The sequence below is a fragment of the Orbicella faveolata genome, unplaced genomic scaffold, assembly GCF_042242905.1.
Source record: "Orbicella faveolata isolate gen_17 unplaced genomic scaffold, um_ofav_v1 contig_3, whole genome shotgun sequence".
Taxonomy (NCBI): domain Eukaryota; kingdom Metazoa; phylum Cnidaria; class Anthozoa; order Scleractinia; family Merulinidae; genus Orbicella; species Orbicella faveolata.
This window is the reverse complement of record NW_028301558.1, coordinates 15,905,101-15,932,061: the sequence shown is the minus strand read 5'-3', so window position 1 is coordinate 15,932,061 and position 26,961 is coordinate 15,905,101. Positions and strand designations below refer to the sequence as shown.

The 26,961-nt window shown below is 40.0% G+C and overlaps 9 non-coding genes and 2 pseudogenes across 9 annotated transcripts; 4 read left to right on the top strand and 7 right to left on the bottom strand.

Annotated features, from left to right (window-relative positions):
- The first annotated feature begins 565 nt into the window (after positions 1-565).
- On the top strand, positions 566-25,493 carry LOC149106621 (transmembrane prolyl 4-hydroxylase-like; annotated as a pseudogene).
- Positions 1,428-1,537, top strand: LOC149106631 (U5 spliceosomal RNA; annotated as a pseudogene).
- Positions 3,482-3,553, bottom strand: Trnae-cuc (transfer RNA glutamic acid (anticodon CUC)). The gene has a single exon. It is a non-coding gene; the product is annotated as a tRNA-Glu (tRNA).
- Positions 5,472-5,543, bottom strand: Trnae-cuc (transfer RNA glutamic acid (anticodon CUC)). Its single transcript has one exon. It is a non-coding gene; the product is annotated as a tRNA-Glu (tRNA).
- On the bottom strand, positions 6,361-6,432 carry Trnae-uuc (transfer RNA glutamic acid (anticodon UUC)). Its single transcript has one exon. It is a non-coding gene; the product is annotated as a tRNA-Glu (tRNA).
- Trnae-cuc (transfer RNA glutamic acid (anticodon CUC)) lies at positions 15,001-15,072 on the bottom strand. The gene has a single exon. It is a non-coding gene; the product is annotated as a tRNA-Glu (tRNA).
- LOC149106626 (U5 spliceosomal RNA) lies at positions 16,514-16,635 on the top strand. The gene has a single exon (XR_016210077.1). It is a non-coding gene; the product is annotated as a U5 spliceosomal RNA (small nuclear RNA).
- Trnae-cuc (transfer RNA glutamic acid (anticodon CUC)) lies at positions 18,021-18,092 on the bottom strand. The gene has a single exon. It is a non-coding gene; the product is annotated as a tRNA-Glu (tRNA).
- Trnae-cuc (transfer RNA glutamic acid (anticodon CUC)) lies at positions 19,820-19,891 on the bottom strand. The gene has a single exon. It is a non-coding gene; the product is annotated as a tRNA-Glu (tRNA).
- On the bottom strand, positions 20,485-20,556 carry Trnae-uuc (transfer RNA glutamic acid (anticodon UUC)). Its single transcript has one exon. It is a non-coding gene; the product is annotated as a tRNA-Glu (tRNA).
- Trnae-cuc (transfer RNA glutamic acid (anticodon CUC)) lies at positions 23,791-23,862 on the top strand. The gene has a single exon. It is a non-coding gene; the product is annotated as a tRNA-Glu (tRNA).
- Positions 25,494-26,961: the final 1,468 nt, after the last annotated feature.

The window sequence follows — 26,961 nt, the reverse complement described above, 5'->3', positions numbered from 1 at the left end:
AGGCGCTGAGGCTACGGTCGACAATAGATAAATAATGGGAAGAACAGAACACAATCAGGTGCCTACACTCACTTTGGGTTGACCACATCGGTCACACCCATCGAGGTGGCCCTCGAACTCTGACCAAGTTGTCAGTGAGCGGTTCAAGACACAAGCGAAATTGAAAACAAATGAAAGGATAAAACCTTGGCGATTTACCAACGCGTATGGGCGCAATACACAATAAATCGTATTGGCGCTATGATGCGTCTGCGATTCCAAAAACAACTCAGTCCGCCCTATTAGAAGAAACTATATGGCAGCCAATGTTGTGAATTAAGACGATGACTGCAGAAATGTGTCGTAAAATAAATTGTTCCTGAAGTGCTGTAACTGTATATATTCCGCTGGACAAGTGAGCAATAGTCGAACTGGGAAACGGGTCTAAAGAATCATCACTTGTTCCCGAGATTTTATTTGCATCGAGGAAGACCAAACACTTTCCAAAATAAAGTGAAAGTAAATGCGAAACTGTTTGCTTTGACTCTGTGCCTGCGTACCTGTGTAAAGGGTGTATGATGTTCGGATGGCTGAATCGACGTTTGGAACGTCTCAGTCTTCCTTGTCTTCTCGTGTGTCGTGTTCTGTGGCTGAATCGACGTCTAGTCTTGCTACTATTGGTGTTCCAATAAAGCGTCCGCGTCTTGATTCTACTCCTATTGCTGTTTTGCCCAAGAGTCTTGCCTCGTCTATTCGTCTATACCTGTCTCGCCCGCGTTTTGCTCCTGTTAGTATTGTTGCTGCTTCGCCTGTACAGTCCAGTTCCGTTAGTACTGTTGCTGCTTCGCCTGTTCAGTCCAGTTCCGTCGCTGCTCCGGCTAGTTCTGTTAGTTCTGTTCCTGCCTCGCCCGTTGCTCTTGTCTTGCCTCCCTCCCTCCCCCCCCCCCCCCCTCCCGCGTTTTCCGTCCTCTGTGTTGACCTCGTATCTCTTCGTTTGTTCCCGTGGTTTCCTTCGTTTGGATTGCTGTTCCCGTTTGGTTGTTCACTTCTTTTGGCCTCGTTTTGTCGTTCATACCATTGTTACGTTGGGTTTGGACTGCTTTGTTTGTTTTTGGTGTAGGTTTGTTTTAGTTACATTTCGTGGCGAACGTATTTTTATATAGGATAAGTCTGTTGACAGGTGCCCCTCCTGGGTTCACCTTTTGCCGTTGTACTGGAACAGTGTTCGTTTGTCCTGTTGTCTGAGGTTTTACCTGTTTGTTTCCCTTTTGTTTGTTTCTGTGTTATTTGTTTGTAGGGCCGGGGTTCGATCCCCCGTTGAGTTTGACGTGTTGGTACATCCCCGTTTTTGGCGGACCGTGGTTGTGTGACAGATTAATCTGTATGTCTGGCGGGCATTGCACTCTCCATTGCACTTTGGGGGCCCGGCCATTCACCTTAAACATAAAAAGCTCTGGTTTTCCTTCAACACGCATAAATCTGTCGCCTTTTACTAAAGATTTACGTGGAGGAGAACAACTCGAATGACTTTCGAGGAAATTGTCCTTGTGAGAGAGCAGGTAGTGCCGAGCGGGCATGATAGCGCCATCTTGCCAGCTCGGGTAATCAATTATAACGCTGGGTTAATTTGGTTCATCTTGCCCGCTCTCGGAGCTAGCCGTATAATGAAGGACGTTTCTCAGACCTCCTCCGTTATTGAGGGTTGTCCTATCAGGACTATCAGCAGGAGCTTATTTTAAAAAAAGTCTTCTATACAGAACTACGTGTGTATTTGGGTTTACAAACGTCAAAGGCAACATTCCTGTAACCATTGTTCAATCTTGTAACTCCTGTCTATCTAGCCACCACCCTCACCTACCCTGCCGCTGCCTCCTTACCCCTCTCCCTACCCCTCTCTCTATCCCTCTACCTACCCCTCTCACTACCCCCACTCGTTATTCATATGGCTAAGTTTGGCTCTCAAAAGACGTCAATAAAACTTTCAGATCACCAAATTAAATGCTTCAAGCATGTTATTTTCCGTACGTTTTGCCACATGTTCTCAAATTTTCAGGATTTGTAAAAAAGAGATGATCTTTTCCCATTTAGTTAGTCAACAATCAGCTAATGTTAGCGAATATCATTATTAATTTTCCCGTTTTCTGTTAAAATTCAGGCTATGAAGTGCACAAGTAAGTAAGAGGACACCAATAGCCTTAGGCTATAAACATTGACGAACGAAGGTAAGTAAAGGTCCTTTGTTTACTGATCGAAAACAAGAAACGAAAACAAAAGGAAAATAGTTGAAAATAATGATTCCATTCCCACGCCGGGAATTGAACCCGGTGTGCGGCGGTGAAAGCGCCGAATCGTAACCACTAGACCACGTGGGATGTTCTCTTGTGAGAAGATTAACTTTAAATGTTAGATTGTAAGGCAATTCCAGCATTTTGTAACATCAATTTTCCCAATTTGTTGAGCTGCATGACTGCTGATCTCGCAGCAAAAAAATTCTTGATGTTTTCTTAAACCAACGATATCGGAATTTGCTTGTTCCTCAATTTCCGAATTTGCTCGTCACCATCTCTTGTAAGTCGCTGTTAATGACCTGAGAAAGTTCCCGGTGCAAAATGGTTACCCTCGATGCAAGGTGTTAACACGTTCAACATTAACGATGTATTGAAGCATTGAGCAAGAAATAAATGTAAACCAAATAACCCTGTTCAAGCTACAGTTCTCCAAAAAGATTTCTTAAGACTGTTACCCTACTAAGGTCCTCACAGTAACCAAATCAAATCTCCTCTTTCTCAACCTCAGGATCGCATTCCAGAACACTTACCGCATTAAATCCCACATTCCATACAAAAATCGCTTGAATCGCGCGCTCTCAGAAATCCAAAGTCATCTATAAAGCCGGTTCTCTGCCGGTTGCTGGAAGTGTGAAGAATTTTACGTAGGCAAAACAAAACAAAGACTTATTGACAGGAAAATGAAAAATTTCAAGGCCCCTGCTAAAATAGACCAATCATCAGCCATTGCTGATCATGTGAGAACCACTTGTCACAACATAAAATGGGATCACGAACTATGAGCGAGTTGCCATGCCGGACGCTGGAGACCCATTTTTGGCGCCAAATTAGAAGCTTGGAGACACAAAATGTTTGGTGTTTTTCACTTTTCACAATCTGATATGGTATTTGGAATTGTAAATCTCTTTTTCTGAATATTTAAAGCCGTCTCCAGTGAGAAAAGTTGCCTGATTTCCAGGCCATTCCTGTTAACTTACATTGACATCAGGACAGTGAAGTTTTTCCCATCTGTTAAATTCTGATTGATCAATTCAAATATGAGGCGAACCAGCCGTATGCAAGGTCTGGCTATAAAAACACAATTATTAAGTACGAGAAACCCCCTAGTCTTTGGCTATAAACACTGACCAAAGGTAGATAAAAGTTGTTTATTTATTTTTAAAAATTTATTTCAGGAGTCAAATAGAAAACGAAGAGAAAAAAAAGTGTTTACATTCCCACGCCGGGAATCGAACCCGGGCCGCGGCGGTGAGAGCGGCGAATCCTAACCACTAGACCACGTGGGATGTTCACTAGGCTACAGGATCAGTTATAGAAATAAGATTGCAAGGAGATTCCAGTATTTTGTAACATCAAATTTGCCAGTTATCTTGATAAATTGCATGACTGTTGATCTTGTCAAGAGTTTGTTTCTTTTAGAGTAAAAAGTCTTGACATTTTCTTAAAGTACAAGCGTATTTCTATACTTGCCTATATGTTTATTTTGTGTTTTGTTTGTTTGTTTGGGATTTTTTTCATTACTTCAGCTTAAAAAAGCTAGAGAAGACTTACAGAAGGAAAAGTACAAAATTCCAAGGCCGGGTTTCAAACCCGGGTTGTCGTAGCAGATAAATGTTTATTCTCTATTTTCCAATTGCCCATAATTCACTCTGTTTGCCCTCCTAATTTTGTATTAACTATTGTTGTGAAATTCTTTTGGGAAGTCTGTATATTCCCAAGAGTATTTCACAACGATAGTTTATACAAAATTTGGGGGGCAAACAGAGTGAATTATGGGCAATTGGAAAATAGAGAATAGGTCAATACCCTTAGCCTTACCGAGTTGGTTCTCAGACATGACCCTCACGTAATGAGAGCGTTAATCTGTAACCACAGAACTCTCAGAAAGGGTATACGTTGCGTTGCTCATGTGTTCAATTATTACGCAAAGAGACAAACAAAGAAGAAAAAAAGAAATGTTAAGCTAATTACTAATCAAATCCGACATCATAACTTTTGATGTGACTTGAATGCTTTGTTGGTGCTGTGAGCCAGTTATCAGCGATCCACTTTTCTCCTTTAATGACGTCACATCCGCCGTGAATGGAATATCGGTCTAAATCTCCAAGAAGGCCGCTGTCTTTCCACTTTGTAATGAACTTCGTAACATTTCTGGATTCGTAATTAAGCGTTATTTCACACATTAATCGACCATTTCTTTCTTCTTTTATTTGCCAGTAAGTATAAAGCGCTGTAATATTTCTAATATTCTAAGAGATGTTTTCATTTTCGATCTGCTTTTTAGGTTTGAACGCCTGCAGTTTAATAATGAACTTACAAATGGTAAGTACACATGGTTCAATTGTATTAATTTTATAATGTATACTCGAACATCCCAATTGGGCTATAGAAAATAGGGGATATATCGATCTGATTAGCTAAGGCAAACTTTCTCTAGTCTCTCTTTTCCTATCTTTTTATGTGTGCTTTTGTGCTATTTTCCTGACCTGGGATTTTTTTCATTTAACGTTGATGTCAATTGATTACCTGGCTGCCTGTTGTTGAATAGTTATCAGAAAAACAAAACTTATTTTCATTTCAGGAAGATTAACAATGCAGTCATTCAACAAGCTGAATATTAAGAAGATTCTCTGGTAAATGGATTTCTTAAACAACAATAGTCCACGACACAGATTCCGCTTTAGTCAACTGGCCTGGCTACCACATGACAAAACCGCTGACTTTGGTTTGAGACGTCTCCACGAAAGGTTAGTACTCCCAAACTGTAAAGTAACTAATATAGAACGATGTCACGTGGGTATGCGCGGTTGCCATAATTTGTAACAAGGGTGTTAATCGCGCGACAACATTTTACCAGCTTGCAACTGACTGCGAGACAAGTTGCAGATCAGAAAATGCCGCCTGTTGTTTCGACTTAAAACCAAACTGTTTTGTTTTACAGGATCATAAAGTTAACGAAGTTTCCGAGAAAAATAGTTCAGGGTGGAGAACCAATGCAGGTGAAACTGACTTAATTTATTCAGTAATCCGCGTGCACTTGCTATCCACGTACACGTAAATACCATGGGTTCACTTGGTGCAAAAGGAACGCACTGTTTTAATGCAAAACTCGATCCGCGAAAGAACAACTTATCGAAGCCATAATTTTCAGAGTAAAGGAAATGAAGTCGAAGTTAGATTTTAATGTAAAAGTTAATTTATCGCTTCCCACGCCGGAAATCGAACCCGGGCCGCGGCGGTGAGAGCGCCGAATCCTAATCACTAGACCACGTGGGATTGCTCGTTAAAGCTAAGAATAATTTTAGATCCGGGTTTTTCAGAACAGATTGTGCGATCCACGGGATAGAAAGTATTCACGGCAAAACATTAAAGAAAGGTTGGAAGGAATACAAAAACAGTTTCGGGAGACAGTTTTGCATTTTAATCAAATTATCTGATGTTTGGTTTCATTTGTTCGTTGGTTTTTTTTAAGGGTTGTTACAGAAGTATGTCTCTCTTTAGTTGAAATTTGATTTAAATGTTTGCGATCTGTAGGGTTTTTATTTTCGCTGTATTTTCTGTGGCATCTGTCCAACTTCATCAGAGTGTAAAGTGGATGTTCGTTCAGTAACGTAGCTTACATCCATTTTTTACCCTGATAAAGGTGGACAGATGCCACCGAAAATTCCGTGGACAAAAACCTACAGATCGGATATATTTAGAGCCAAATAATCAGTGTCCACCGATCGAAACAATCGAAGTGTCTTTAGTTGTACGTAGGTTTAGGTATTTAAACCGTTAAAATTGATTTAAAAGCAGAAATGCAGTGTGTCCATCTGGTATTAACCCCAGCCGAAGGACTCTAAAGGCTAGTTTTCACTAGAACATAAGCACAAGCACAAGGATAAGCATAAGCACAAGTGATGCTTATGCTTATGTCGAGCGCGTTACTAGTGAAAACTGCACAAGACAAATGAGTGGGTTCGTTCTTCTCATGTTTCCGCTGATGCTTATGTTTATGTCGTGGCTGTTTTCACTTGTGCTTATGCTTATCCTTGTGCTTGTGCTTATGCTCTAGTGAAAACCAGCCTTAAAAGAAAAGAAAAAAGAGACTTTCCCACGCCGGGAATCGAACCCGGGCAGCGGCGGTGAAAGCGCCGAATCCTAACCACTAGACCACGTGGGAATCCTATCTTATCCAGGTTTCCGCCTTAGAGTCAATCAACATTGATCAGTTACGAAAAGTTCAAATGTATGATTGACAGGTCAAGTTACTGAAAACAAAAATTGACACATTTTTCAAGTACAGAACGGCTTTGATACCCTGATAGTGCGCAAACATTACAAAAATATTGCACTTTAAAAGGCTATTGACACGTATAATAAGCACTTAATTACTGGCCCTGAGGGAAACAGTGAGTTTTGTTTCCTCGACCTCAATGTTCCCCTCGGCTTTCCCTCGGGGAACATTAAGGGCGAGGGGAAACAAAACTCACTGTTTGCCGTGGGGCCAGTCATTACGTGTTTTGTTATATCTCCCAACTCAAATATGGGAAAAACGGCAAAAGAATTATTTGCTTGAAGCCGGGAGGTACAACAAACTTGCTGCGGTTTCAAGGTGCACGACCTGATTACTTGCGGGTCGAAAATTCAAGTCATTGTTTCCCTAGGGAGTTAGTGAGTTTTGCTCCACTTATGGAGTTTTGACCCACGACACGTGACACGTTCTCTTCCAATCGGAAAACGTATTTGAGTTGGGAGGTATAACAAAGGACGATCTTTTCTAGGTTGTTAGGTATGAAAAGCTCTGTCATTTCCATGCACACATGGACCCTAATGTTCGATCGTCATGTGGCTGATTTTTCCTGGTTACTTGCTCATGGTGTAGTTCTCACTGCTGATCGTCTTCGTTTGTCTTTTCGCACGTCGTCTGTTCCTCCTGATTGTTTTTGTGGTGCTTCCTTAGAGACTGCTGGCCATTTGTTTTTTGAGTGCTCTTTGGCCCAGAGTGTTTTGGCTTGGGTGCAGTCTCGGTTAGTCCTTGCTGTTCCGTCTGCTCCGTCATTGTGTCTCCGTCATGTGCTGTTTGGTTTTGACATTGCTGAGTTCACAGTTATCCCTCTGGTTTTTTCCTATTTGATCACCCTTTCCAAACATCCCATCTGGTTGGCACGTGACGATTTCCCTTTTAGGAACCAGCTGCCCTCTGCGGTTGATGTCATTGCAGCGGTTCGTTCCCAGGCCTATTTTATTCTAAAACTCTGGTTTCCTAAGTGTGGGGTGCTTCTGGTGTCATTGCTTCAGTTTCTGGCGACAATGTTCAGTTTAATTTCTAACTTGTAGTCTGCTCTTTCAATGCTCCTACCATACTTTTGTTTGCAAGAAATAAATTGGATTTTAAATAAACGTCGCCCTCAGGTAACGAAAAATTTCATAAACGGCGCGGCGTTTAATCGAGTAAATACGGCATTTGCATTGCAATATAATCTAGCATATATGTAAGGCATTTTCGGGCTATTTTGTAGCTTTAGCCTGAAATTGCTTTGCATTCACGTTGGATTACCTTTTTGATCACATTGTAAATGAAAAAAAACTCTAACCTTGAAAATGGCTATTGAACCCTTTCACCGCCGCAGTCCAACTGGGCTCAATCCCTGCGGTTGCATTTTTCATATATGTGGCACATCAATAATATAGGAATACAGGCACTATGTAAGATGAGACGATTACCTACGCCTGTCACATGTGAGGTAACTGAGAAAGGCCTTGTCATTTACGCCCACGATCGTCTTTTTATGACAATCATGACGTTGTTGTACGTTTTATGCGCAGGTTGGTAGGGACGAAAATCTTTGTAACAGGTCAGATCAAATGTTTTTAAATGGCTAGCTTCAGAGGAAAAAAAAAGTGTAGCAGACCATCCTATAATAATGTTGTTAAAATGGAGTCCCGATGTTTGAGATACGTTTACAATTAAGAAAACTCTATAACATGTAACTCACTGTCCACATAAAATAAACAAGACTAAAAGATCTGTGATGGCACTGCAAACAAAAAAATATTAACAAAGAGAATGGAAAATGTACTTTCTGTACCGCAGTACGAATAAAATAAAAATCCGAATATTCCAGTCGTTTAGATTATGCATGCTTAAGCCAAAATTTCCCGTCGTGCAACAAGGAAGAAGTACACTTACGCCAATATGTTACAGTTCAAACTATTTTGCACCTTTGCAGTCAAGGAGGGCTAACTTTTATTACAGAAAAACAGCCTTTTCAGATATTGTTTGACTGCGGATCGCACTAGTTTAACTCTCCAGCAGTATATAATAGGGTTTATTGAGGAGTTTATTAACACAACCGTTGTAGCGTATTCGTAAGCCATTCTTACTGAGCGCGTGGGACCGTTGATTGCTTCAAGGGCCATAGCTACCAGGAACGGGAGATAAAAAACCAGCAGCAAACCATAAACGTAGAGAACTGTTACGGCCGATTTTTTGCATTTAATTACGGTAATAGTGTTGTTCTGTAAGTCAATCATTGTTTGGTTTTGCGCGTTTATTTGACGTTGATGCTTAAGGGTAATTTGGAATATTTTACTTGTGCAAAACGCAATCATTAGAAGGGTCGACACTGCTAAAATACCTGGAAGAATGACCCATTTGTCAAACGAAAACTTTATGATGGTTCCAGCAAAGCAAACGATCCAAACTCCTACTATAACCATAACCACCCGTGGCACTGTGATCAGACTGCTGTACCGCAGATGCAGGGTCAAGGCGAGAAGTCGATCGATGCAGACTCCGCTTAGGGTTAAGACAGAAACTCCAGAAGTTATCCATCCGCAAAAGAACTGAACCATCCTCAGTTTACAATACGGGCTGAAATGATCTAGAAGCTTCGCTACTTTGTAAGCAACGAAGCATGGCTGAACAACCATTCCAACAAGAAGATCTGAGACCGCCAAACAAAACAGCAGCGTAAAAGATGGCGAATGAAGTTCTCGTGTTTTGCAAATTACAAGCATGACGATGCCATTTCCCAGTATTGCAGTCAGCGCGAAAAGTGTAGTAACAACACACGAAAAGATGCTTGCTGTAACATCATGTCTGATTGGTTCCCAATAAACTTTAAGGAAAAAGCATTCGAAGTTTGTTGAGTTCATCTAGAAGCCAAAGTTTTGGATAACGACCGATACTGATTCACGATCTCCAGAGAAAAAGCAAGACTAATCTGATAAATAAAAGGGAAATCGCACTGGTTCATACATTAAGTTTTAAATTGCGTGTTCATCTATTATAAATAAGTGTCCTATGTCGGTAGAAAAGACAAATAGAGCCAATTTTAGCTTTCAAACTTCAAGGCATCGCTTTTTTATGGTGTTTATTGTGTTTTAGATATATTATTCGTTAGTAACAACAAAACATGCGATATTTGTTGTTATTCCTTTCTTATTATGTTTTATGTACGATCAAATCAAAACAGAGCTGAGGTTGGTAGAAGAACGTGTGCAAAACTAACATGTTTTTTTTAAAGATTATTTATGCCTTGTGAAGAAAAGCTTGGCCAGAAGCATATGGCCGGCCTTTCAAGTGTTTTAAGCCGCGCATTTTCGAATTACATGTGCCTGATATTAACACATACCTTCGAGTCCTTCGTTGATAAACATTTCTCTAAAAGCCAGCTATACTGCAACATTCATTGCGATTGATCTGGCCATGTTAACCTCGCATCTGGCGAATTTTCTTTGGCTCTATATGTACCTTTTGTTTGTATTTTCACATGAATGCTCTCCGCTCACTTTTTATGCTTGAGTGACAATGACTGGCATGACCTCTAAATAGCCAATCAAAATCACTCCCAAAAAGCAATTTTCGCGGCGGGATCGCCTTGAGTGCAGGCGTGGTACGAAGCGTCTTCCTTTTAATAGGCAAATATTGGATTTAAAAGAAAATAAAAAAGGGATTGTAATCTTCTTCATGTCAGCTATATGAATCTATCCAGCTTAAATCCATCGGAAACTTTAAATACGGTGTTCATTTTAAGCATGCACCCTCTACGAATCTACAGCAAAGTATTTGTTCTAGTCGAGTGGAATTGCAGCAAAGATGCATCTCTTTTTTTCTGATTCTGAATGCTTTGATGTTTTACTAATATGGGTCGAACCAAATTAGCTGCTATTTGAAGCGTATATAAATGTAGTAGGCAAAATAAATCCAATAAGACTAGTCTTTTGATGATTTTGTTCAATTTTGGTATATTGAATAAATGGGAGTTAGTTCTTTCGAAATGATTCAGAATGTTTGTACCAGCACCTCCCATAAGAGGGTCCCTTGACGACATGTTAAGTGTCTTAGAGCGGAGAGGTGTCCGTAAAAGACAGATTAAAAATAAGAGTTTTGTGTGGCGACCACGACCAAGTGTCTGACAACCTCATTTCCAGGGTCTGTCATCTTCTAGCTGTCTCCTCTCTCTCTCCGGGAGGGTGGGAAGATAAGAGACCCCTGGGAACGAGGTTGAAGGAACTCGATCAGTTATCCGCGTAAAGTTTCCGTTAGCGGAGGTTTTGTCTTCGAGCTACTGTAATGATGGTTTAGAGACTTTCTCATTCTATATTTGTCACTGCGGCACTTTGAATTCCGCGAGAAACCTCCTTCATGCTTTTTTACTGTTACTTAAATTTAAGAAATTCCTGAGTTGTTATCAGATGATGAGGAGTGTGATCACATCATCTCTAAAGAAAGCGGACTTCAAACAAGTACGTCAGGTGTTTTCAACTACGAGGCAGACTTAGATGCGATCTTGACGATAGCCGGTGAGGATGCGTTAAAATTTTAACTTTTTTTGTACCTTGTCGTTTCCTTTGTTGATATTCCATTGAACTGATTAGTAACTGCATTCAGCTGAAAGACGTGCGATGCAAGGGGTCTCGTCCACTGGCTCTTTCCATTAAGTCATCACTGAAAGAGCGGGTAACAGGGAACACGGGATTTCCTGACTAAAATTACGATCGATTTCCAGTTTAAAATCAAGATCAAGCAACAGACCCTCGTTTCCACCCAACTTCGCACAAACCCGCTGGAAGTGGAGCCAGAGGGCGAGGCGCTATTGCAAGTCAGTCAGTCTATTATTCATTCATTGGGTGACAATCATGTTCAGTCCAAACAGTAACTAAGCAAAACTTTTTCCACAAGAAATTGGACCCTCCCACAAGAAACATCATTTGCTGGAAAATTTGACGCTTGGGATGACAATAGGGATGGCTTTATCAATGCTCAAGAGGTATCTTTTAACATGACAAGTAGGCGTGTTAAGGTTACTTCCCACCTTCAGAGGCCAAAAAAATCGTTTTTTCTTTTATTTGACAAAATTTAAGTTCGTCATTTTATCTAGTGTTTCCAAAAGAAAAACATTAAAAATCTCAAAAAGCGGCCGAGTTATTTAGAAAAAAACGTATTTTCAAATAAAGTTAATAAACTAGGAAGGTGTCACAATCTTGTCAACGGGCGAGAACCCTGGGGAAATTTTCGCGGCAAACGCTCATCGCTCGTATTTCATGTCATTTGCATATTTTTATTTACATCACGCACTTGACAAAAATTCCCACCTGGAAGCTCTTTACGCTAACTCCTATGGAAAAATCAAAAGCAGAAAAAAGGCCTTGGGTAAAGAAAACGAAAAAAACCGGCCCAAAGAAGAAAGAAAAAGCTCCATATTGTCAAGGAAAGAAAAAAAAAACCTTGCTGAAAGCGACAAAGGCCCTTGGTTTGGCCAAACGCCTTCGACAATCTCGGCGTCTGCTGAAGATCCGGAGCGTTCGAATATCCTTGGAGCAAGTAGCTTAAAAATCAAAGTTAACGTCAGTGCAGGCTGCGAACAAGATTCTTCGTCGGAATCTGGCGGAAGTGATGAAGAAAATGAAACCTACCCAGGGGAACTCATTTCAGCAATAAGGGTATTTCTTAAGCTGTCCGTCGATTCCTTAACGTTTTGTTTTTCAGCGGCACATTTTCCTCCTTTAACCTTTTTGGCGCGGGTTTTGCCTTTGCCTTTGCCTTTGGCGTCTTTGCCCATTATATTACGTCGCCGTCCTGAATTGAACTCCACTGAGCGTGATAAAAAAACCATGTTGCAATGCGATGCTTTTCCCGGGAAATCTTGATCTATCGTCATAGGCACTAGGAGGTCCTGTTGTTCCACTGGCTTGCGGTTTTATTAGGCGTGATAATCTCCGGGCGTGGCGTGAGTTGTTTACGAACCTTTACAAGCTAAAATCTCGCATTTGATTTTTGGACGAATACATCCACTTTGAGCGAATTTATAGGGTATGCAGATTTGACGGATTTTCGTGAAATTTTGCCAGAACATTCCAGAGATAATGAAAAACCAAAGTGTGTCGGGAAATTTTGATATTTAACATATTTTTCCCGTGCGTCCATTTACGCAACACGTCTCGCATATTTTTAGCTACTCCAACTTTAGAAGTGGATATCTAGACAACCAATCAGAATATCGAAAAAGCCCGACACACTTTCGTTGATTGATGCCTTGTGAATAAGACTGTGCAGCCATTTTGCTCGTACTGCGGAATCCGATACCCGATAAATTCAATAGAAGAAGCCTCGGTCGTTTCACGCCTTACCGCCTCCTGACACTTCCTAAAAGAAAACATTGCTGAAATTGTATTTTTTTCGTAGAGTACATTTATTAAGCTTTCTTATGATATATAGTTTGTTGGGGTTTTATTGAAACTGGCGCGCGTACGATTTTTTTCTCGAGGGGCACCTGCGAAGATGGGAAGTAACCTTAAAAAGTTTTCAGTGAGAAATATCATCATTAAACTAAAAGATTACATGTTCCAGCTCTTATCAGATTGATTTCATCCTAGATACTAGTTCTGGGCACGTAGAGAACAGAACTGACCTTCTAGGCTTGTGAAGACTGTTTTTGATATATTTTGTTTGGAATATGTATAAAAAATTCGGTGTAAACGTAACCGAGCACTATTATTCACTATTTTCTTTTGACATGTGATCATGATCAAGTCCCAGCGAAATGGCTTTGAAATGTTCGCATGAGTAATCATCACGAAAAACAGTATTAATAATTTCAATTTTAATATATAATTCAAACAGGGCCGTAGCCAGAAATAAAGCAATAATGACTGAGGCAATATCCTTGGTTTAATTATCTTCCTTGGTATTAAGGCTGTTTATGATGGCAAAAACAGCAAAAACGACAAAAACAACAACAAAACAAACAAACAAACAAACAAACAAAAAACACAATGACTGAGGCAGGTGCCTCTGTTTGCCTGTTACTAGCCACGTTCGGTCTATCAACATTCTAACATGGCTACGAGGCTTTCGGGTCAAAATTGTAAACTTTTGAAGTTTCTTTTGTCCCTCAATTCCCAAAAGAGACTTGAATACAAAGGAAACAACACCAACTATAGGAGTTTATGTTAAAAGCCTCAGAGCCAATTTAGAATATTCATATATCGAACGTGGACAATTAAAATAAACTTAATTAAAGATTTGATCTTAAAAGTTAGGTCTAAACTGACCAAATAAACTTGCTGACGTCTTTTTTTAATTGTGGAAGGTGAAGAAGTTTGCTGGGAAACACAAGCAGCTCCATCTGGATGAGGATGATCTGCACGACATGTAAGGCAAATGGATAAGTCTTTCCACTTTGTAATCAACTTCGTAACATTTCTGGATTTGTAATTAAGCATTATTTTACAGATTAATCGACCATTTTTTTCTTCTTTTTGATTTTGTTTTGAAAAAAGTATAAAGCGCTTTAATGTTGTTCCTAATGTTACAAGAGATGTTTTCATTTTCGATCTACGTTTTAGGTTTGAACGCCTACAGGTTAATAATGAACTCACAAAAGGCAAGTACACATCACAGTTCGATTGTATTAATTTTATGATGTATACTCAAACATCCCAATTGGGCTATAGAAAATAGCGGATATATCGATCTGATTAGCTAAGGCAAACTTTTTCTTCTTTTCCTTTCTTTTTATGTGTGTTTTAAATTTGTGCTACCTTTCTCACCTGTAATTTATTTTGATTTAACGCTGATGTCAAGTGACTGCCTCGCTGCCTGTTGTTGAATAGTCATCAGAAAAACAAAACTTTTATTTTCATTTCAGGAAGATTAACAATGCAGTCATTTAACAATTTGAATATTAAGAAGACTCTCCGGTACATGGATTTCTTGAAGAACAGTAGTCCACGCCACAGATTTCGTTTTAGTCAACAGGCCTGGCTACCACAAGACAAAACCGCTGACCCTGTTTTGAGACGTCTCCACGAAAGGTTATTTCTCCCAAATACTGTAAAGTAACTAGAGCGCGATGTCCCGTAGATAAGCGCGGCTGCCATAATTTGCAACAACGTTTTCCAGCTTGCAACTGACTGCGAGACAAGTTGCGGGTCAGAAAATGCCACATGTTATATTGCGACTTAAAACCAACCTGTTCTGTTTTACAGGATCATTAAGTTAACCAAGCTGCCGAGAAAAATAGTTCAGGGTGGAGAACCAATGCAGGTGAAAGACTTAATTTAAAATGCGCACGCACTTGCTATACACTTACATGTAAATGTAATGTATTGACTTGATGCAAAAGGAACACACTGCTTTAATGTATAAATCTGCGAAAGAACAACTTATCGAAGCCATAATTTTCAGAGTAAAAGAAAATGAAGTCGAAATTAGATTGAAATTTACAAGTTTATTAATCGCTTCCCACGCCGGGAATCGAACCCGGGCCGCGGCGGTGAGAGCGCCGAATCCTAACCACTAGACCACGTGGGATTGCTCGTTTGGATCAACATTAAGATCCGGCTTGTTTAGAACAGACTGTGCGATCCACGGGATAGGACGTGTTCACGGCAAAACATTAAAGAAAGGAGAACAAAAAAAACCATTTTGGAGAAACAGCTTTTCACTTTCATCAAATTAGCTGATTTTTGGTTTCATTTGTTCGTTGGGTTTTTTTAAGGGCTGTTACGGAAGCATGTCTCTCTAGTTGTAATTTGATTTAAATGTTTCCGATCTGTAGAATTTTTTTTTTTCACTGAATTTTCGATGGCATCTGTCCAACTTCATCAGAACCCGGGCCGCGGTGGAGAGAGCGCCGAATCCTAACCACTGGACCACGTGGGATGTTGTCTCGCAATTCCAGTATTTTGTAACATCAATTTTCCCAATTTGTTGAGCTGCGTGATTCCTGATCTGGGAGCAAGAAAAACAACAACAAAAATTCCTTATCTTTTCTTAAAGCAACGATATGGGAAGTTACTTGCTCCTCATTTTCCGAATTTGCTCCCCACTATCTCCGTTGCAAGCCGCTATTAACGATCTGAGAAAACACCCGTTGCAAATTGGTTACACTCGATGCAAGGTCGTAACACGTTAAACATTAACGATGTATTGAAGACCATTGAACAAGAATAAAAGTAAGCCAAATAACCCTGTTCAAGTTACAGTTTCCCAAAAAGATGTCTTAAACCTGTCACCCTACTTATGTCCTCACAGTAACCAAATCAAGGGTGCGTTCCTTTAGGGTGATCCGGATCCGAATCAGTGATCCAAGATCATTCGGATCATGGTGCATCAAAGGAACCGACGAATCCACTCTGGTCACGGATTCATCAGTTCCTTTGATGCACCATGATCCGAGTGATCTTGGATCCCTGATCCTGGTCCAGATCATCCCAAAGGGACGCACCCTAGATCTCTTTTGTCAACCTTAAGATCATATTTCAGAACACATGCCGCATCAAATCCCACTTTCCATACAAAATACACTTCAACCGCTCTCAGAAATCCAAAGTCATCTATAAAGCCGGTTTCTGGGGCTGTAATTAATGAATTATCTGACGTGGGCAAAACAAAACGAAGACTCCTTGACAGGAAAACGGCAAATTACAAGGCCCCTGCTAAAATTGACCATTCATCAGCCATTGCTGATCATGTGAAAACCACTGGTCACAACATAAAATGGGATCACTTTGACAGTCTAGCGTCCGACAAAACTGACTTTCCATGATTGCAGAATTGAGGAGATTCTGTTCATTCAAGAGCTTAAGACTTCACTAAGATAATGACACTGTCAGTACTGAAAAGTTGTTGCTTTACTAGCTGTTACTCATGCTGAATACGCGCATGCGTATTTGTAGACTTCAGTACATTTATATCCCACACGCTGTGTAGCATCTTGTACAACAAAACACCTAGTATCCAAAATCCACAGTAACTCTGGTTTTCCTTCAACACGCACAAATCTTTCGCCTTTTACTAAAGATTTCCGTGGAGGAGAACAACTCGAATGAGTCTATTGACCAATTTTTGGAAGCTCTGCCTGTTGGCGGGGCTCATAATTTAACAGATGAGTTATAGCACGTTTCTACCGCTTCAGTCAGTAATGGTTGACCTCGTAGTATCAGCATGAGGATATTTTAGGCAGTCTAACACAGGAACATTGAGTTTCTCGCGTAGAAGCCATCTTTATGATACGTGGACACGTTAAGTCTTTAAACTCGCGGAAAGGGTTTTCGGCTGATTTTTTTTCTAATTCGGCTTCATTTTTTCCGCGAAATGGACTCGATTCAACGTATTTTAATTAATCATTGTACCTTACAGAAACGTTTTGAACTCGTATGAAATGAGGCGTCAAAACTGCTCTTCAATATTCGTGCCATTCCTATTTTATACGCCAAATATCTTTGCGTACTCCTCACTACATGTGCATTTGGGTTTACGCAATACAACATTCTTCTAACCATTTCTGGTAACTCATATCTACCTGGCCACTCCCGTTCCTTAACACGCTGCTGCTTTCCTACCCCTCTCCCTACCCCTACCCCTTATTTACATGGTTAAATTTGGCTGTAAAAACACCAAAGTTGAGCATTCAGGTTACTAAAATGAAACTTCATGGCACAATATATTCCGTAGGCTTTTGCAAACTGTCAGGATTTGCAAAGAGATGATATCTTCCCATTTATTTATTCAACATTAGTTCATATTAATAACTATATCCCATTTAATGAAAAAGAAAAAAAAGAGAAAAAGTCCCGTGCATACGGCGGCTGCACCCCCAGTACGAGCGGCAGTCAAAACTGAGCTGTCCTACCGAAACGAGACGAAAATAGCCTTTTTCTTCACAACTAACAAAAACAAACACGATACTAAAGTTCTTTTGGCCTCTTCCAATAGTTAACTTGAGAATTCCGGGTTTAATTTCACGAGGTACAGCATATTTTGTTCAAAATAACACAACTATTATCCTACCTGGCGACACTCGACGAACTCGGCGAGCGAGCGCGAGTTGCCATGCCGAACGCCGAACACCCATTTTTGGCGCCAAATTAGAAGCTTGGAGACACAAAATGTTTGATATTTTTTACTTTTCACAATGTGATATGGTATTTGGAATTGTAAATCTCTTTTTCTGAATATTTAAAGCCGTCTCTAGTGAGAAAAGTTACCTGATTTCGATGCCATTCCTGTTAACTTACATTGACGTCAGGACAGTGAAGTTTTTCCCACCTGTTGAATTCTGATTGATCAATTCAAATTTCAGGCGAGCTGGCCGTATGCAAGGTCTGGCCATAAGAACACAATTATTAAGTACGAGAAACCCCCTAGCCTTTGGCTATAAACACTGACCAAAGGTAGATAAAGGTTGTTTATCTATTTTTAATTTTTTTTTTTTTTCAGGAGTCAAATCAAAAACGAAAAGAAAAAAAGTATTTACATTCCCACGCCGGGAATCGAACCCGGGCCGCGGCGGTGAGAGCGCCGAATCCTAACTACTAGACCACGTGGGATGTTCACTAGGTTACAGAATCAGTTATAGAAATAAAATTGCAAGGAGATCCCAGTATTTTGTAACATCAAATTCGCCAATTATTCTTATGAATTGCATGATTGTTGATTTTTAAAGAATCTTGACGTTTTCTTAAAGTATAAGCATATTTCTATACTTGCCTATATGTTAATTTTGTTTTGTTTTGTTTGTTTGTTTGTTTGTTTGTTTGGGATTTTTGTCATTACTTCAGCTTAGAAAAGCTAGAGAAGACTTTCATAAGGAAAAACACAAAATTCCAAGACCGGGTTTCAACCCCGGGTTGTCGTAGAAGATAAATGTCTATAGGTCAATACCCTTAGCCATACCGAGTTGGTGAGAGCGTTAATCTGTAAACACAGAACTCTCAGAAAGGCTATACCTTGCGTTGCTCATGTGTTCAATTATTACGCAAAGAGACAAGCAAAGAAGAAAAAAAAAGAATTAAGCTAATTATTAATCAAATCCGATATCATAAGAACTTTTGATGTGATTTGAATACTTTGTTGGTGCTGTGAGCCAGTTGTTGGCGATCCACTTTTCTCCTTTATATTAATGACGTCACATCCAACGTGAATGGAATATCGGTCTAAATCTCCAAGAAGACCGCTGTCTTTCCACTTTGTAGTCAACTTCGTAACATTTCTGGATTTGTAATTGAGCGCCGTTATTTCACACATTAATCCACCATTTTTTTCTTCTTTTTAATTATGTTTTGAAAAATGTAGCCGGTAGGTATAAAGCGCTTTAATATTTCTAATATTCTAAGACATGTTTTCATTTTCGATCTACTTTTTAGGTTTGAACGCGTACGGTTTAACTGGACTTACAAATGGTAAGCGCACATGGTTCGATTGTATTAATTTTATAATGTATACTCAAACATCCCAATTGGGCTAAAATAGGAGATATATCGATCTGATTAGCTAAGGCAAACTTTCTCTAGTCTCTCTTTTCCTTTCTTTTTATGTGTGCTTTTGTGTTATTTTCCTGACCTGGGATTTATTTTCATTTAACGTTGATGTCAACGGACTACCTTGCTGCCTGTGGTTGAATAGTCATCAGAAAAACAAAACTTTTATTTTCATTTCAGGAAGATTAAGTATGCAGTCATTTAACAAGTTGAATATTAAGAAGACTCTCCGGTACACGGATTTCTTGAAAACAATAGTCCACGACACAGATTCGGTTTTAGTCAACAGGCCTGGCTACCACAAGAGAAAACCGCTGACCTTGGTTTGAGACGTCTCCACGAAAGGTTATTTCTCCCAAATACTGTAAAGTAACTGGAACTCGATGTCCCGTAGGTAAGCGTGGTTGCCATAATTTGCAAAACAGGTGTTAACGCGCGCAACAACGTTTTTCCAGCTTAAAACTGACTACGAGAGAAGTTGCAGATCAGAAAATCCCGGATGTTATATTGCGACTTAAAACCAAACTGTTTTGTTTTACAAGATCATAAAGTTAACCAAGCTGCCGAGAAAAATAGTTCAGGGTGGAGAACCAATGCAGGTGAAACTGATTTAATTTAGTACTGCGCATACACTTGTTATCCACGTACATGTAAATGTGATGTGTTGACTTGGTGCAAAAGGAACGCACTGTTTTAATGCATAAATCCGCTAAAGAACAACTGAAAGAGGCCGTAATTTTCAGAGTAAGGGGAAATGAAGTCGAAATTAGATTTTGATGTAAAAGATAAGTAATCACTTCCCACGCCGGGAATCGAACCTGGGCCGCGGCGGTGAGAGCGCCGAATCCTAACCACTAGACCACGTGGGATTGCTTGTGTACGATCAGATTAATTTAACATCCGGCTTGTTCAGAACAGATTGTGCGATCCACGGAATAGGACGTGTTCACAGTAAAACATCAGAGAAAGGTTAGAAGAAAAAAGAAACAGTTGCGGGAAACAGTTTTTCATTTTCATTAAGTTAGCTGATTTTTGGTGTTATTTTTTCGTTGGTTTTTTTTTAAGGGCTGTTACAGAAGCATGTCTCTCTTTAATTTTTAGCTGTAATTTGATTTAAATGTTTGCGATCTGTAGGGTTTTTTTCCTGAATTTTCGGTGGCACCTGTCTAACTTCATCAGAGTGTAAAGTGGATGTTCGTTATAACGTAGCTTACATCCATTTTTCACCCTGATGAAGGTGGACAGATGCCACCGAAAATTCAGTGAACAAAAACCTACAGATCGGATATATTTAGAGCCAAATAATCAGTGTCCACCGATCGCAACAATCCAAGTATCTTTACTTGTACGTAAGTTTAGGTATTTAAACCCTTAAAATTGATTTAAAAGCAGAAATGCAGTGTGTCCATCAAGTATTAACACCAGCCGGAGGACTCTATAAGGAAAGAAAAAAAAAAGGACTTTCCCACGCCGGGAATCGAACCCGGGCAGCGGCGGTGAAAGCGCCGAATCCTTACCACTACACCACGTGGGAATCCTGTCTTAACCAGGTTTCCGCCTCAGAGCAAATCAACATCGATCAATTACGAAAATTTCAAATGTATGATTGACAGGTCTAGTTATTGAAAAAAAAAAAATGACACATTTTTCAGGCATAGAACAGTTTTAATGCATCGATAAGGCGCAAACATTATAAAAATATTGAACTTAAAAAGGTTATTGACACGTATAATAAGCACTTAATTACTAGCCCCAAGCGAAACAGTGAGTTTTGTTTCCCCTCGACTTCAATTAGGTCGAGGGGAAACAAAACTCACTGTTTGCCGTGGGGCCAGTCATTACGTGTTTTGTTATACCTCCCAACTCAAATATAGGTAAAACTGCCGGGAGGCACAACAAATTTGCTGCAGTTTCAAGGTGCACGACCTGATCATGTGTGATTCGAAAATTCAAGTCATTGTTGCCCTATGGAGTTGGTGAGTTTTGTTCCCCTTAGGGTGTCAGTGAGTTTTGAACCACGACACGTGACACGTTCTCCTCCAATCGGAAAACGTATTTGAGTTGGGAGGTATAACAACGGACGATGTTTTCTAGGTTGTTAGGTACGAAAAGTTCGGCCATTTCCATGCACACATGGACTCTACCATCAAAGACTGTAATGTTCCTTGCTGTCATCAGAATAATCTCAGAGCATCCGACTGCAGAGTCTGTAGGTTGGTTATTTATTAAAGCCATGTGCAGTGTCCATATTACAGAGGGCATAAAATACCGTAGTTAACACCAAAGACAAGGGTCATGCTTCAGTAATCATTTCTTTATGACAACTGAACCATTTTCAAACCGGGCTCAGTTCAGTAGCATTTCGTGTTAGTTTACTTTCAGACATATTAGCAAAATTCGTCAGCTTTTACTAAAATATTGAAAAAAATATAAACAGTTTTAAAGTAAAAACTACATCTTGAAGCGAAAAGAGCCTTGGAATTCTTGTGAAATAAATGACTAAGGTTGTTAACAGTTCATTTCAATTTTATTGGTCCGTAAACTACGTTCGCCAACGCCCATAAAAGGGCAGTATGACCCATCACCTTTTATCTGTTCATGTTTATGATTTAATTTTCGCCATACATTTATTTTGATGCATTTGATAATGTTAGTTTTAATGTTTTCATCCGTTTTCTTTTATTTTCTTTTTTTCAGATTTATTACGATCCTGTATTTCCTTAAAGTGCCACTGAAACGAAATTTTCGTACTCTCTTTTATTATCCCAATCTATAGTTTCAAACGTGCTTAAAGTAATGGTGAACTTTATTTCTGTCAAATCCTAACGGAAAGTGCTTTTTTTAGCTGTTGAAATCGACTTTTTGGAGCAAAACTGTGTCCGGGCTCTGGAACCGAGATTAAGGACCTTGTGACGTCACTGGTTGTATTCAACCAAGAAGCGCTTTAGATCCTCTCTTGTTTTCACTTGATTTATTCAAGTTTATTCTCCATATTGTCGATACCTACTAGTTTTCTACCTTGCAATTTCTGTCCAGCCTTGACAGGAAATACACATCATAAACGTTGGAGGGCGCCAGAGAGCGTAGATTCACCAAAATAAATGCTACAGATTAGAACCGCTCAGTGTACTTTTCGAACATCTTGAGTACTCGATTGGAGATTTCGAAGACGATTGTGGTAACTTTTATATCACGTCCTGAAGCCTAAATACGATATTTCGTCGTCTGTTTTCAGCCTGGTTCTGAAATTTGGATTCTCACGTTAATCTAAGGTCTATTAGAAGGTTCGAATATATCCTCGGCAACTTTACAGCATTAAAAGCGATAAGCGCATCAGCCATCCGCACAATCACGAAGTTATTAACGGTCCACAAGCTTTGAGTCGAGTATTTCTTTGCACACAGAGGGCATCGTTTTATGATACTAATAAGTGAAAGTTCTTGTGGTAGACAAAATGAATCTTTGAAAATTGTGATCCGCAGCAGGGTTTGCTTTATCGCCGCATACGTATCAGTGTAAATAAAGCGGGAATTTCGCTTCTCTTTTACACGTATCTCCCAATTGCAATATTTCACGGCCGATGGATTACTTTGAGTTCTTTAGCACATACTTATGACTATGATCTTCATTTGATAGTATCCAAGTTCAAAACAATTCGTTAAAACGTCGCTAGTTTACACTCCTTTCGAAGATTCATTAAACGGAATTTGAACAATTTGCATATATGAGCTTTCGCCGCCGACGTTGTCACGCTTTCTCTCGTTTCCTGAAAACATACCTGTAGGGTCATGGCAACTTAGTTTACCTTTATAGTTTAAATTTGCTCCCTCATATAAAAGAAGAAGGTTTCTTAAATTTTTGCTGTTGTGATAACTTGTAGGATGTCGCAGATACAACTGGACTAAAGGTCACTGTGGCACAATCTTGTCCGCTGTGAAACTCACAAAGCGTCCGGTTTCCTCGAAGCGAAGCGACTCGAAAACTCGAAGCGTTGTTGCTGCGATTCGTGCAGCAGCACTCTGGATAATATTTTCAAAAGCCGCTTTCTCTTGTTTTCATGTCTTTTTTACTTTATGAGTGTAGATATTGTTTAATTGAGTGCTGGCCATTTCACCAAGAGTCCCGATCAGTTTGTGATCTAAGAACTCCCACTCGTTTGCTTGCTTACATAAAATATCCTGCAAATATATCCAATTAAATAGACTGGAAAGCCCCAGGATCGACTCTCGACCTCTTCATGTCTAAGGCTACTGTTATTATCTGCTTTACAGCTCTGAGATGTCCTTAAGATGTTTTTTGGGGGGCTTCGAACAGTAATCTCTTCTCCCATAATCACTCTAAATTTTCAGCGCGGCATGAGAGTAATACAACCAGTGACGTCACTAGGCTGTTTTGGCCGCGCTAAAATGGCCGCCAATTTTGGGCTTAACCAGCCAACTTCGAACGGCTGAAAAAGCAGTTTTCGCTTACCGTATGCGAAAAAAAAGTTTGCAGTGTTTCCAAGTAAGGTTGAAACTTTATTACTAAGCAAAGATCTCACATACAAAAATTTCGTTTCAGTGGCACTTTAACGATGTAGAAGAAGGAGGGCAGACAGCCTTTTTGGTGGCAGATAACACTACAATCACTGCAGAAGTAAGTAATTAGTAACCCCAGTGAATTGTAGCAAAGTGAACTGAGCTTGCAAGTTTGCACACCAGTTAGTTACTGATCAATGCAAGACGAGATGACTGACCAGTAACCAAAACTGTTACCACAACAGTGCACATCCCACGTGGTCTAGTGGTTAGGATTCGGCGCTCTCACCGCCGAGGCCCGGGTTCGATTCCCGGCGTGGGAATTTACTTTTTTCTGCCTTTTGTTTAGATTGAAAGCGCTTGTGGGTATTATTTACACAAGGTAGCTTACAGCAGTTGTTAGTTATCAAGGTGCTTCCTGAAAGATTTTGGTTGACGGCTTGGCCTAGAGACGCGTATATCCAACGACTAAATATAACAACACAAAAAGTCAAAACCGCAGAAAACTCTGAAAACTAATAAACAAAAACAATATACACGGTCATTACATATCCATTTTATATCCTGCACTCCTTAACTGAAGAAAACAACAAGCTTTTTTTGAATGGGAATTTAAGATTTATTCATCTGAGAAGAGAGCTTAATTAGCTAGTGTCAATTCAGGTCAGAGTTGGCCAAGTAATAGTATTCAAACGTAATAGCGAAATAAGTAGTTAAAATTTGGCCCGATTAACAAATGTAATAAGAATCGACTTAAATGATGATCTTAAGACATCGTGTTGGTCCACTGAATTTGTGAGTCCAATTCTGATCCCCTCGGAGGTGTTCTAACCTGGCCAGTTTGATGTTCACTCAGAGAACATAGCAAAATCTTGTTATTCCTTTATTGTATTTTTAGGAAATTGAAAGAACGGATGAGTCTGTTGGTTCAAAGCGTTAGTGAGTAGTAATTACGCACAGAAGTTCACAGTAGTTGTTTAGTTGTCAAGATATTTATTGAGATTTGTTGGTTGGCGGCTTGGTCTAGAGACACACTGGTCCAATACAAGACAAATGGTCAAAACCGCAGCTGCAGCAAACTATGAAAACTAAACAACAACAATACACACGGTCATTACATATCAGTTTTATGTCCTGCTCTATTTAATGGAGGAAAAAAAACCTTGAAATTTCCTTGAATGGAAACTAATCATTTATTTGATTGAGAATAGAGCGTAACTACATGTAATGTCAAGTCAGTTGAGAGTTGGCCAAGTTATAGTAAAACAAGTAGTTAAAATTTTGGCCCGATTATCAAATGTGATAAAAATCAACTTGAATGATAATCTTAAGACATCGTGTTGGTCCATTAAATTCTGATCCCCTCGGAGGTGTTCTAACCTGGCCAGTTTGATGTTTACTTAGAGAACATAACGAAGTCTTTTCATTACTTTATAATATTTTTAGGAAATTGAAAGAACGGATGAGATCAATCTGAGTATGAATTGCCGTTAGGCCGATCTTATTCTGCCACCAAAGAAAGGCACCTTCATCATGTGGTATAACAACTTTATTGACCCCGAGAGCGGTCTGCTTGGGTCCGTGGACCGTCGTACATTGCACAGCGGATGTGACGTCATCAGAGGAGAGAAATGGATCGCTAACAATTCGCTGACGGCGCCTACCGAGCACTCAAGATACATTAAGAGCATGTTTTACACGGGATTCGATGGAAAATCTCAGTCCATTTAATTTACTAGTTAGTCTCCTCGTGATAACAAAACAATTGATGCTGCGTGTAAAGATAATGTAAATGATGGTTGCTAGCGTGGAAGTCCAGACTGATTTTTGGCTGTTATCTCCCTCCGCCGAGACAATGCAACAGCCGAATGACCAAGGCTTTAACATATTCAGGACATTATCTGAAGGCCCACATTGACCAAAGCTATAGATACGAACAATCAAGCAAAGCCTATAATATTGACCCGAATATTCATCGGTTTTATGAACAGTATCAACGATATTATATGCTTCTCGAATTAAGTTTCATTATGGCGTAACATGAGGTTAAAAAAGAAGGTAAAGAAATTTTAAATAGAAGGCCCTGGCGAATCCTCTGGGCCGAGATCATTCGTCTCTGATCTATAAATCTATCAATCCAATTACGAGCAAGGGTACAGGAAGTGGAAGGTCACATGTTTAGGTGCATTTGTTCCTACTATGGATGTGAAAAAAAAAATGGATGTAATGACCTTTGCATCGTGTAAGCCAAAATGAGAGATGAATTTGGAAGGCGCTGAGGCTACGGTCGACAATAGATAAATAATGAGAAGAACAGAACACAATCAGGTGCCTACACTCACTTTGGGTTGACCACATCGGTCACACCCATCGAGGTGGCCCTCGAACTCTGACCAAGTTGTCAGTGAGCGGTTCAAGACACAAGCGAAATTGAAAACAAATGAAAGGATAAAACCTTGGCGATTTACCAACGCGTATGGGCGCAATGCACAATAAATCGTATTGGCGCTATGATGCGTCTGCGATTCCAAAAACAACTCAGTCCGCCCTATTAGAAGAAACTATATGGCAGCCAATGTTGTGAATAAAGACGATGACTGCAGAAATGTGTCGTAAAATAAATTGTTCCTGAAGTGCTGTAACTGTATATATTCCGCTGGACAAGTGAGCAATAGTCGAACTGGGAAACGGGTCTAAAGAATCATCACTTGTTCCCGAGATTTTATTTGCATCGATGAAGACCAAACACATTCCAAAATAAAGTGAAAGTAAATGCGAAACTGTTTGCTTTGACTCTGTGCCTGCGTACCTGTGTAAAGGGTGTATGATGTTCGGATGGCTGAATCGACGTTTGGAACGTCTCAGTCTTCCTTGTCTTCTCGTGTGTCGTGTTCTGTGGCTGAATCGCCGTCTGGTCTTGCTACTATTGGTGTTCCAATAAAGCGTCCGCGTCTTGATTCTACTCCTGTTGCTGTTTTGCCCAAGAGTCTTGCCTCGTCTATTCGTCTATACCTGTCTCGCCCGCGTTTTGCTCCTGTTAGTATTGTTGCTGCTTCGCCTGTACAGTCCAGTTCCGTTAGTACTGTTGCTGCTTCGCCTGTTCAGTCCAGTTCCGTCGCTGCTCCGGCTAGTTCTGTTAGTTCTGTTCCTGCCTCGCCCGTTGCTCTTGTCTTGCCTCCCCCCCTCCCCCCCCCCCCCCTCCCGCGTTTTCCGTCTTCTGTGTTGACCTCGTATCTCTTCGTTTGTTCCCGTGGTTTCCTTCGTTTGGATTGCTGTTCCCGTTTGGTTGTTCACTTCTTTTGGCCTCGTTTTGTCGTTCATACCATTGTTACGTTGGGTTTGGACTGCTTTGTTTGTTTTTGGTGTAGGTTTGTTTTGGTTACATTTTGGTGGCGAACGTATTTTTATATAGGATAAGTCTG